At 43.3% G+C, this 13,283-nt stretch overlaps 1 protein-coding gene across 1 annotated transcript in view; it reads right to left on the bottom strand.

Moving 5' to 3' along the window:
* Nucleotides 1-13,283, bottom strand: part of DEUP1 (deuterosome assembly protein 1) — a 388,243-nt gene that overhangs the window by 12,203 nt on the left and 362,757 nt on the right. The window lies entirely within an intron of this gene.

Below are 13,283 nucleotides of genomic sequence, written 5' to 3' on the forward strand. Positions count from 1 at the left end.
GAATGGAATCCACCAATTGTTCTTGTGCCAAAACCAGATGGGTCGGTACGTTTTTGTATTGACTTCCGCGAAGTCAATAAGATATCAGAATTCAACACCTACCCTCCTCCTAGGGTAGATGAAATGGTGGAAAGAATAGGCAGAGCCATATCAGCACTTTAGATTTATATAAGGATATTGGCAGGTGCCACTTAGGAAACAGGATAGAGAGAAAACGGCTTTCTCGACTCCTGATGGCCTATATCAGTTCAAAGTGTTGCCTTTTGGCTTACACGGGGCCCTAGCAACATTTCAGAGGGCCATGAATGTGGTATTGAAACCCCATGAGAACTATGCTGGTGCCTACATAGATGATATCATTATTTATATTGATACTTAGGAGCAACATTTGATCCACCTATCCCAAGTCTTACAAACGTTAGGATTACATGGACTGAAGATAAATCCAGCCAAAAGCCACCAGCTGCTCAAACAGTTCAATACCTAGGGTACTTACTTGGGGAAGGAGTCATAAAACCTCAGGTCTCAAAGCTCACAGCCATATCTCAGATACCCTTACCTAGGACAAAGAAAGATTTGAGGGCTTTCCTTGGGTTACTTGAATATTATCCTAGATTTATCCCAGGGTTCTCCCAAAAGGCTGCCCCCTGGAATCTCCTCCCTCCCAGGTGGTACACTCATTTGAGTCTCTGAAGAAGTCTTTATCTTCATTTTTGATTAGTCCTGATTATTCCGGTCCCTTTAAATTGCAAACAGATGCCTCGGACTTGGGTTTAGGGGCTGTTTTGTCTCAGGAGACACCCCAAGGGGAAAGGCCAATTCTATACATCAGTCGCAAGCTTTTTCCCAGAGAGAAAAATTATGCTACAATTTAAAAAGAAGCCCTGGCCATAAAGTAGGCCATAGAATCATTACGCTATTATTTAGAAGGCCGAGAATTCACTCTTTTTACCGATCATGCGCCACTCGAATGGCTAGCTAGAAACAAAGGCCACAATGAAAGAGTACTTAGATGGTTCCTTTCGCTACAGCCATATAGGTTTCAGACGAAACATAGGAAAGGGAGTGAACAAGGAAATGTGGATTACTTGTCTAGATTTCCCCAAAACTCAAACCCTAGAAGAAGGACTGCAAGGGAAAGGGGATGTGAGGAAGATCGGGGAATAGACGAAGGACTTACTGAGGTGTCACCTTGGGGGGAGTCATTGAGACGGGTTGCGTGTAAATATCCAGACATCATACGCGGACTACAACTTCCATGCCCATCTCCTGTTTGTCCACAGAAAGACGCCGATGCTGAGGGTAACCCGGAAGCAACCCTGAGGGAGGCCTGAAACACTCTCGACAGCCCAATGAAAGACGGACGATTTCAAGGGGAGGAGTCAGGGACCGCTGGCGCGCAAAGACCCGGAAGAAAGACGAGTAGGCGGAAGAGTACGGAATACAGAGTGGAACACGCGGGACCCGAGAAAGAAGATGCGGGACCCAAGAAAGAAGACGCGGGACCTGGGCGACAGGACGCAGGACCATCAGTAAACATCGAGGAGCCGGAGGAGAGCTGGTACGAAGACTGGTGGTGCCTGGAGGATGCTGGGGAGCAGCCGCAACTCTGGAGAGTTGCGGAGGAGCCGGTGAGTGATAGCGGCTCGAGGGAACAAGAAGGGGGGTTGTGGGAGGAGAGAGGGGGTACCGGGGTGGGTTATGGGTAGTGGGAGAGTTCTATCGGACTTTAGCCCTAACTTGCAGATAACTCGTGTCACGCTGACCAAGGAAAGTTGTAGAAAGTAGCACATAGAAGTGTCATACTTCCCAAGCACCGCCCACAAATTCCTTTAGGCACTGACTACCATCCCTTCCCTCACTAAACCTAAACTGAGCACCAAAGAAACTTCTTTCAACACCAAGGGTGTGGTGAAGGTAAACCTATCTCCTTAAATCAAACTTTTATCTTACGGCCTCCTCTTTTCTTTCCTCCTATGAGCCTCCGGGGAGACCGCCTTGACAAAGAGGAAGAAGAGCAAGAGTCACCAAGCTTGAGAACCTTGTCAAGAACAAACTCATCACCCGACAGTTCGGAAGAGGAACCAGAGGAAAAACCACCTACCCAACCCCTCCCTTCCACTACTGAAAATAAAAATCTTCCTTTTCGAAACCTCATACAGCCTCCTCGCCTGTTTATCAAACCCGCCCTCCCACACAGACGGTATGTAATACAGTTTTCTTTTTTTTACATAACTGTCCCTTCAACACACCTCTTTAGGGGCACTAAGGGCTCTGTAAATGCAGATAAAATTAAAAACAAGTACTTCCCAGCCCAGTTGTTAACTCTTCGCCCTTACACTAAAAAAACACATCTTTGTCTTCACAAAGAGTCAGACCCGCTCCCAAGCATCCTTTACACTTGAAAATTAATTGATAAGGTGCATTTGCCTTTCATTAAGGCAAGCAGCTGATGACGATCTCACTTAGCCATCCCAGGAGTGCTGTCTTTTTGCAGGGACAAGTGAAGCTGGGGAATCTGCGACCCCCTTCCTAGGACTCCATGACCACCTTGGGGGACGGGCCCCACAGTTTGAAGACCCCTCCTCTAATGTATGGTTTCATGAATAGTAGAAATGTTAAGACACTCTAGAATGATCCAAGAAATATATTGTTTTTTTAAAATATTTTTTTATCACTAGGAGCACCCAGGAATTTTTTCATTCAGGAACTAAATCTAACAAAATGGAAAAAGGTAAAACAGTAATAAGGCGGTTTTCTTGGCACCAAAATGTACTCATGAATTCCTGTGATTCCTCACTTATGCAACATAGACTTGGAAGCCTAACTCAGCATTCACATCAGACTAGGATTCTGTCCGGAGATCTATCTTGCTGAGTCCTGAACCAATCTCATGAAAGAAGGTTGTTGTTTCTGTGTCACTTCATTAACCAAAGCAATATCTACCTAATTACAAACAGCAAGTATATCTTTCCCTGGACTTATCCCTGATAATCCTTACATTTCTAATGTGTACCACCCCTAAAAATTGCTGCCTTCAATGGCTGTTGCAATGAGGTGTATTTGTTTCTTCAGAATGTAATTCATCCCAACTTCTTGCTACGCCCTTTAGATACCTTTGAAGTAAGCAGCAATATCATTAGTTGGGTGGCTGAGACTAGGTATGAGTTTCCTAGTCCCCTCCAATAGCTATCTGGCAGTTTAGATGCATCTTCTAGGGCTTTGTGCTCCTCACTGATATGTTTCCAAATGTAGGTTCTTTATCATGCAGACAAGAGACACACACGTATGTATGTAGATACCATTATATTTAGGAAAAGTCAAGATTCCTCACTCCAGGACAAACACCACATATAACATAGGAGGAGAATAAATAATCTTTGCCTATGGGTAAGATTCCTGCTCAGTCAGGGATTGTTTCAACAGGGCTCAGTGGGCAATTGTTAGCTCTCACAGGAAAGCTTGAAAGAACATCTTACTCCCAGCTCATCCTCTGTCACCTAGCACACATGCAAAACCTTGATTTAATCTTCCAATTCTTCTTATTTAGGTACTCCCCATTGTATTTCATATATTAATTTATTCAAATGCATGTTCTTTTTATTATAAATGCACAGTAGTCAGAATTGTTTAATGATGGTCTGTTTGCAGTGCAATAATTCAGTGCGTTTAAATATATTCTTTAAAGTTTTTTTCAGTTAACCATCCAGTTATCTTTTCTAAAACGTAAACTATGTTTCACAAAAAAATAAGTGTTTGAATGGCCATTAGGGCTCCTCTACAGTCGCCGCTCCTGCGCCTAGGAGGAGGAGTGTCGCCCCACTGCTGAAAAGGAAAAATACAATGACAACGTATTGTTATGGTCATTGTTTTTTTCTTATTGCAGTCAGTGGTGGGGTGGGTCGGGCCAGCGCAGGGGTAGGAATGTTTTTCACTCCCTTAAGTGCGTTTGATTGCTTGGTAAGCCCTCTTGGGCCAGCCAATCAGTTATGCACACTTTGCATCTTCCCCATCAGGCTGCATTACACAGCCTAGTGAGGAACATGCATAGGCTCCCTGTCCCCATCTGAGTGCCGAACCACAGCGCTCAGACCAATCACAATGCTGCCTTCCAGTGTTGTGATTGGCTATGGGGAGCCAAATGCATTGTGATTGGCTCAGGAGAGCCTATGTCCCCGGTGCCTCCTGCTGCTTGCCGGGACTGGACACCGGAAGATGAAGAGGACGGAGGAGAGGCGCCCGTCCGTCCATCTCAGGTAAGTCCTTTTTATTTTTTGCCACCCCTTTCCCAACCCAGGACCCCATCCGGTAGCAGCCACTACTGCTCCTATATTCATTGTTTCCATAATATTCAGCAAAGATTAAATAGCATATATAAGCTGCAGTAGAATGTTATTTGGGGAGAGAGGACAATTTGTTTCCAGGGGACAGCAAACTGAGGGTCGCCAGAGAAAGCTATAAACATCTTTTCATTTCAGAACCGTAAAGGAAGGCACATGCAGCTCCAGACAGGCTTATCGCTCTGCATGGAGACACCAAAGATGCTGAGAAGGGGGACAGAAATAGCAGTTGTCTTTTTAGGGAACATTACTTCTGTTGTTCCTCTAAGATATGTGGGTGAGAGCAAGGCCATTTAAGAAATTCACACAGGCTCCTCTTGGTGTTAAAAGTAGATAAGTTAATGTTGTATTATGTTTAACTTTTCTGTTTGTTCACCAATATTGTTGCCACTATCTTGTTTGTTTTATAGTAACCACTATTCATACTGGGTGCACCAGGATATGTTTTTGATTGTAATAAAATTATAAAGAAAACTCTTAGTGTGGATTCTTGAGTGGAGAAAAGAGGTTTAACGTCCATAAATACTCACGTGAATCAGACAGGACTAATTGTTGCCTAATACACACCTTCCTCATAAACTACTCAATGGGTTACAGTTCACTGCGTTCTCTGTCCCATGATGGTATGTTTACTAAGCCTGCACTGCTAGTAGGTCTAGAAAATCCAACATTTTTGTGTATTCTGAAAATATTCCAGAAAACATATTAAACATATTAATGGCCATAGAGTCCTTGCAAGGACTCTAGTTCTAGGATAAAAATAGAGAAATACATTGTTATGTTCCATATAGGTACCCTAATATCGGCTCAAGTAATGAGTGCACCTTTCACCTACATTCCCATGATATTACACTACACAACAGTTCTTAGTACTGACCTTTTACCTAGTTACAGTAATGTCCAAAGATGACATGAGGTTTTCTCCGAAAAGCTTAAGCCTCATTCATTATGCATGAGGATTCTTGGAATCACAGCAGGACAGCAGGCCTACCATCTTCTGCATAATAACTATGTATAAGGGTCATTCCTTCCGTCATCCTAGTCCTACATGACACAGCAAAGTATATCCCCAGGGGGTACCACTTTGGGTATATATACACCATATCTTGCTGAGGTACTCAGAGGAGAAAAGGACTTCCATGCCGACACACTGATGCAAGATGATGAGGTTCCTGCACGCAGACACTCCAGCACGCACTGGTTTGACATCCCTTGCGGGGGTCCTTCTCTAGACCAAGACGGGGTCCCACAGTCTCTTACTTCAGGTAATGGGGTTGACTTTATCCTAGAGGGATTCTTGGCTTTACCTCTGCATACATGCTAGGTACACTTAGGTACATCTAGTTAGGGTTGCATCGTAGGAGTACGCATTTATTGCTGTCATGTATTTTATATACTTGCCTATATTCATTGTTTTAGCACGATGGTAGAAATCTACAATCCTTTTACTCTGTTAGTGCTTCTAATCATTTATATCTGTTTCGGACTAATGGTTGTTTCAGCGCACCTATTTTACACTAGAACAACACTGGTTTAATAAATGCTTATTGATAAACGTCTGCACCGTTTATTCTGTGTATCTCTCTGCGACAAAGTGAGCCCAAGTGGCTGAGCGAAAAGTATTGCACTGTTTCCACGATGCCTGATGGGACAGGGTTGTCTTGTTTGATAGTTGCCAACAACTATTCTGTCCTTGGTAAGAGTGGTTCCTAGTTGCACTGTGAGCTAGCTGGTATACAGGCTAACATACCCGTGAGCGGTGTCCAGAATCAGTCTGACACCAATCCTACAGTGTATATTGTCTAAAAGCGCAGATCCTTTATAGATTTATAGGAACTACACAACAGTATAGGAAAGAGGCCAGCTTAGGCTGAACTAGTAATAGCTCATATAAGCTACACTCCTTGATGAGTACACTATTGCCAGGCGAAAGCAACCTTGACCCAAAAATCTTCTTTTACCATCCTTGCTTCAGCTAAATTACTCACATTCTGCTACAGAGTGTGACAAGTGAACCCAGATATGTTTTACTTACTACATTAGGCAGAAATGTACTGGTCTTTAAGATTCTGCTAATTCCCTCAGAGAGGAGATATTGTTGCATACTTATGATGTCATTATCGATGTCACTCACCTTGATGCTTTATGCTGTGTATAGTGATAATTCTGTTTCTTATTCACAAAAGGGCTGCCTCTTAGAATATCATATATACAGAAATATTTTCTTAGATATTGTATCCAAAATATTGTTTGCAAAAATATCCCCTTTGTGTGTACATTGTTTATTACCTCTAACAGGGCAAAGGATATGTAAGACAGCATATGCATGTCAGACAGTATTCTGACAACACTATTCTGGGATTGCACCCTAACAAGGCTGGATAAATCATGGTTAAAGGGCCATTTTTCCTAGCTCTTTCTCTGAACTTGCCTTGACTGGGGTAACCTGTAAATAATATGTTATGCCTCCAATTATTGTCCCTTTTCTACCTTTATATTTCCTACCAGAGCTCGCCAGAGGCCAAGTGGTCCTCTACAAGATGCAGTTCGGAAATAAACTCTAAAATACTAGGGACTTTATGTTAGCAATAATACTATTACTGAATGTGTGTCGTTTTAAAAGTAAGTGAACTCTGGCACTTGTTGAGTGGCGTTATCAGCAATCCATGAGGGCTTTAAGGTCTAGATCATTTATTCTGCCGTGATTGGGCAAAAAAATGGTAAGCTGAATGGGCCACATTTATCAACATGTTGAGCCAGCGCAAACTCACTAACGTTGACGCAAACCAGGGCAAAGCGTAGTTGTCTTATTTACTGTTTTGCACTGAAAAGCTGCTTTAACCCCTTCGATGCTCATGACGAAATGGTTCCGTCATGAGCGTCGGTTGGCCTGTGCTCATGACGGAACCGTTCCGTCATGAGCCCGTTGGCTCATTAGAACGTTCAGCACATCGCAGGAATCTGCGCCGCGCTGATGTAGTTAAGTTAATGCAAAACAGTGCAAAGCTTTGCGTCAAGGGGGTGGTACAGGGGCAGTCCCATACAATTTCCGATGACTTTTGATAACATTAGGGGTTGCATCTCTCCAATAGATGGGATTAAGATAATGCGATTTCTTTTGGAGTGCTGTAGCAGGACAGCAATTTTATTTACTTATTCGAATATTTATTCAGTGAAAAAATACATTTAAAAGCAGTGCACTTAACTACTGTAGAAGTAAAAAATGTTATCACACATTGTTTGACCTGTGTCGTTTACATGGGGATATGTCATTTCTTGGTCATTTGCATTGAACCAAAAGTAACCAACCAAAGAGCTGTTCAGTCAAATGTTTACTTGCTCATCCAGATCAATTTGGTTTATATTAATTTGTTACAAAGTTCTTACACGTGGTTTTGGATTTTCCTCTAGTTCAATAGAAACATAAGGAAAAGGCATGCACTTATCAAACAAGAAAGAAACTAAAATCTTTAAAAGGGGCTAGACTGCGCAATGACCCCCTTTCACACCATTTCTCCAGGTCAGTCACTGAATGTTCATAGACTTGTAGCACTATGTGGAAGAGGTGTGTAGCAGTGGGCAGTGTGCCTGATTACGGACTATGGGGTTCACAGTTCGGTCCCCGGAGCCGGCGGTAGGTTAGCCCAGCACCATGTGACTCTGGGCAATAGCTTGCTTAATCTTCCCGTGGGCCCCCAGTGCCGGGATACCACTTTAGAGGTAGCTGTGTGCTTTACAAATACTGGTATTTCATTTAATTTATGATATAGACTGGCCATCCACTGAGACGCAAGAAGCCGGAGCTCAGCAGGACTCCATTTGAACATGGCACCGGCCGGCCATCACGGCTCCAGTCTCCTTACTGGGCCCACGGTGGTGTTTGAAGGAGTAAAAAGTGGATGATGTCCACCAGTTAACTGTTAAAAATGACAATACTTTGTCTGAATTGGTAATGACCAGAGCATGATTGACAACATCAGACCTTCCGTCATGGGGGCTGTTCAACCAACAGCCAACGGATAGCAAGGTTTCTGCACAACCCTTTTGACAATTTCTGAATATGGAACAACACCGTGTAAAGCTGACCGCTTTGCTTCATGCTGGCTTTGAGGTATTGCAATACATTTTTTCCAACTTGACGACTTTCCATGTGTCGCTGAGGTAAGTCTATGATTGCTACTATTACTGTGACGGAAATGAAAAGACAGCACGAAAGGTTTGTCAGGTTCACGACAAGTGTGATGGGAGTGAACATTCTGAACAAAGTCGAAGAGCTTCCACAGTGAAACCTGTAATCCCTTCTCTGCTGACCTGTTAGAAAGCCTCTGTAAACGCGTCTGAGCGGCCATCTTGCAATGGATGCCTGCAAGTAGAGTTTCTTTACGATTCTCCTCATCAACAGTCCCTCAAAATGGTTTCTGCTAGTGACTGTGCTTCTAGCTCTTATTAACGTGCTTAAATCCATGCACCAAAAATACATCTGCTGTCATCTTAATAATACGATTGCTTTTAGAACAGAATTTATTTTCACTTAATTGCCAGGAGCTTCTTCTGTCGTTCGCATTATTGCCATGTTATTATTATGTTGTGTTATTTCGTACTGCTTCTCATTTTAAGATTCAAGGTGAACATCAAATAAGATCCCGGTGCCATAGTGAAAGTAAATAATTGGTCCCAGCTTAGCCTTAAACCACACCGACACCGCTGTCAGCAGCTATGGTCGAATAATTCCTTCTGAGAAAAAATAGTCCTTAAAGGGATCAGGGCACAAGCCTGGAAATTGTCTATTCAAATGTGCAGAACATTTTCAAATTCTTCTGTTATTCTCACAAAAATGTTACAGAATTAAAGAGGGGTACCAGAGAATATGCAGAGGTATTGTACAGACTGATGCATAGGCTACAGCTTCCCTCAGTGGGACTCATCAGACCCCAGTCTTCACCCTATCCCTGGACTAGTGTGCAGGCTGTCTAACAAACCAATACCAACTCTATATGCTCCCCTTTCTGACATTAACTCTTTGCCACTGCACAGACATAAAGACCTACAAGGTTACACAGCTTCCTTGTCATTCTCTGTTCCCAGAGGCCAGTCTGTGCACAGTCAGGCATAAGCAGTTTCCTAGGTGCATCTACGGGACACTGTTTACCATACTGGCCCCCGCAGTGACTGTTTGCATACCTGTTTATCCGCATAATTATTATTAGCATTTCTTAAAGCATTTTTTATTTAAGGTGGTCTGCCAGGGTCATATACCATCTTATTACCTTCAAAGGAGGTGGAAGCCCAGAAGTGAGTACCACTCACCATGCTCATCACATCAGGGGAGACACCTGCAGAACATTCCCCGGCCGCATTTATAATCCCCTGCGTGGGGGTCATTCGTTTTGTTTCCACTAGGCTTTTCCTGGCAGTGTTGATAAGGAAACATGTACGTCAAACCGACCTTCCTAAATAGGCTAGATGTTCAGACATACAATGATGGATGGCCTCGTGGTGGATAGACTGCAGTGAAAGGTTTCTGCCAGCGGAGCCTTCTGGGGCTCTGCCGGCAGAAACCTATTGCTTCACTCAGCCGGGCAAACCATACATTGGATTGACGGCACATCTGACACTTTTTCCAGATGTCCTGTAAGTGCTAAACTTTTAATGATCCCCTATGTCCTTTTTACAAGACTTTAAACATACGGAAATCCTTTCTTCCTTTATTTAGGAATTATGTCACCAGAGGGTGAGGATTCTCTGTATAAATAAAATACACATACAGACACACACACACACATATATATATATATACACACACACACACGTGCACATATACATAAACTTACAGGGACTTAAGGTCAGCCCTCTTCATCATATCATATACAGCTTGGAGCAATAGGTCAGCTTGTTTCAGCTTTTAGCTCTTTGGCACTGTGAGTAACTCTAATTTATCACATCATATGTACCTAAAAAGAAGTGCACTTGTGTATCGTGGCTGGTGGTCTAACACTTGCCAATGCATTTTCCTTTCTGTTCTTTATCCCTTTTCAGTTTTTCTTGTCATCCTTGTGTTCTGAAGTATATCTTCAGCTAAATGTAATTGAAAAAATATGACCACATCTCCCCGGCACTCAAAGAACTCGTATGGCTCCCTGCGGAAATGCGAAGTACCTTCAGAACGGCCTGCCTAACCCACAAGGCCCTCCACACCGGCAAACCGGAATACCTGGCTAACAAGCTCAAAAAAGCAGGCCAAGCCAGAAATTTGAGAAGCTCTAACTCCCTGCTGCTCATCCTACCAAAAACCAGAAGGAAGAGATCTGCGGACTGCTCTTTCTCAGGAAATGCCCCCAAAATATGGAACGCCATCCCCCCGCACATCAGAACTCTACCGTCCTATGCAGAATTCAAGAGCCAACTTAAATCCTTGTGCCTTATCCGCTCCCTTGGTTGTGGATAACTTGGAGCTGCAAACGTCTGAGAATCCATGCGGTAATGTTGAATCCAGCACCAAGAAGCCCTGCTGTCCAAACTTTTCTTCTTTCCAAATTGTCTCTCGCCGATTGCTTTTATTGGGTTTGTCTCATGTTGTTCTCTTTTTCATGTCCTCTACTGTGAAGCGCTCTGATACCTGCGGGTCTTGTTAGCGCTATAGAAAACTTCTAAATAAAAATAATAAATAAATCCAGTAATACTTTTTCCTTGCAACAATAAGAATCGTATTCATCTCTTACACTGCATCAGGTTTTCATATCAGTTCTAAATACATCTGCTTGTTAGCAAGCATCTGTAACTTTCTAAGAAAATTATGTGCAATGATTATTTTTTTTTATGTACGCTTTTGTTGCAAGCATATAGGTGTCACATTTAGGTGACAGAATTTTTTATTTATTACTTCTTCTTTGTATTTTGGCTGCAATGCTTACTTAATACTATATTTGATGAAACAACCATTTTTACACTAAGGAAGCTTTTGCCTTTCTGTAATGGGCTGAGGAACTGCAGGAAGGAGCTAGTTGTCCTCGATTACTGACAAGGCTATCTGTGGTGTAGAAGTGACAGAAGCGGTTTTCAGCCTTTCTCTAGAGCTGCACAAGAAACAGCTGTAGACGTGGTTTGAGCTCTGCTCATTTAGTAGCAGAATAATATCACATGCAAGTGGAGGACATAACATCAACATGGAGCTGCAGGTAACAAGATCAAATCACTTACACCTAAAATGCAAAATCCTCCAATGAATACATATTTTACAAAACTGGAGAAATCACCAAGCATTGACAAAGGAAGCTACAGGCCAAAATTCCATAAGCAAGTAAGTCACCAGCATAAGTGACACACTAGTTGAGATTTTAAGTCTCGTCTATAAGACCGCACAAGCTGTCAATTGGCGAAAAGACCTATTGCCTAATCGCCTTATTGTCTAATGACAGTGGACTAAGAGCCCGCCCATTGCTCACCATTGGTTGGCATTATGGTCACTCTCATTCGCTTGCTTCTGCCCGTCACCTTGTGTGGGCTTTACTTCCTCTTCTTGAGTTTGCCCCTCTCTGGAGCATGGACAAAGTACTTGCAACCTTACACTGCTCACTTTTGAAGGACTACTTTTATCTTTTTGGTTAAGCACTCCATGAGAATCCTTGTGTTCTGCTCTCGCCCCTTCTGCTGTGCTTTGTCTTGCTTTTCCTCGGTCATGAGCTTCTCCCCACCCCCTCTGCGCTGTGCCCGCTCTCATGTGCTTCTCGCCCACATTGCTTAATCGCCCATGTGCTTTCGATGGTCTTTGTGCTTCTCTTCCTCCATGCTACATGATCCTCTCTCTCACTCCTGTTGCTTTCACCATGCCATCCATATTGCACCCCCCTCTATAATTCCTTCTCCCTCCCTCTTCATGTTGCTTCTCCACCCCCTGGGTTGCTTTGCCCCTGGCATTGCTTCCTTTCCCACCCACGTCCTCTGTGTTGCTTCCCCCAAACACCAGAGACCCAACTACCATTGGTGCAGCAGATGCAAAGGCCCTGAGGCCTAGAATCTTGAGGGGGCCATTGAACACGTATAATTGCTGTATGTTACTACCACAAGAGCAGCCAAAGGAGCCGTTTTAGTTGCTTGCACCAGGGCCCATGCCATCCTTGCTAAACTACTGTTGTGCCCTCCGTTTTCCCTTGCCTCAAAAAAAAGAAAAAAATGCTTTTGCACTACTTTTTTTCCAATTTTTGGTCCTATTTTTGCACCCGCCTACAAAATGAGGCAGTGGATACGTCATATCGCTTTTTAATTTACTCTGTAGCCATGCTGCACAGCATTGGGGATGCTATACAGCATAGCTAAAACCATTGCCAAAGCCAACAGGTCCCAATGGCGTGACATATTGGCTTTGTCGAGGCATGCTTGCCACTGGAAAGTGTTTAGGCAATACATTACCTGACATTGCAACAATAGGACCAGTGCTGCAGGCCTCTACAGCGGGAATTATGAAGTGACAAAAACTTTATGGGCATTCTAAAATGTGCATGTTCCACGGTCGCTCAAGAATGACTTGTGTAATAGCCCCCTAAAAAGGAAGCCAAGAATTTTAAGGCAAAAGTATACGAACAGATCATTCTGTACCTTAGCGAGGTAAAGTGAGTAAAATTTCTGTAATACAAATTGTAGACCATGGCCATAAAAGTCCACATGTTCAATAGAGATATGTGTGTGTAGTTTTTAGCCAGTGGAAGCTGCTGTGGTCTATGATCTTTGCAACTTTCCACGTTCTAATGTCTGTTGGGCGATGTACACATGGCCAGTGCTACGGGTTGGGCTGTTTAGGTCCCCAGTGAACACATCCGGACTAAGGCTAACAGCTGGATGCTAAACTCGTGTAGCTGTGGCCTACAGTTTTGTGAAAAGCATGGCTGTCTCAACTCATGACCAACCCTCCCAAACAGCGAAGCAGGCTAACGAACGTCTTGCGGTCTC

Source organism: Lissotriton vulgaris, chromosome 8 (assembly GCF_964263255.1).
Source record: "Lissotriton vulgaris chromosome 8, aLisVul1.2, whole genome shotgun sequence".
NCBI classification, from domain to species: domain Eukaryota; kingdom Metazoa; phylum Chordata; class Amphibia; order Caudata; family Salamandridae; genus Lissotriton; species Lissotriton vulgaris.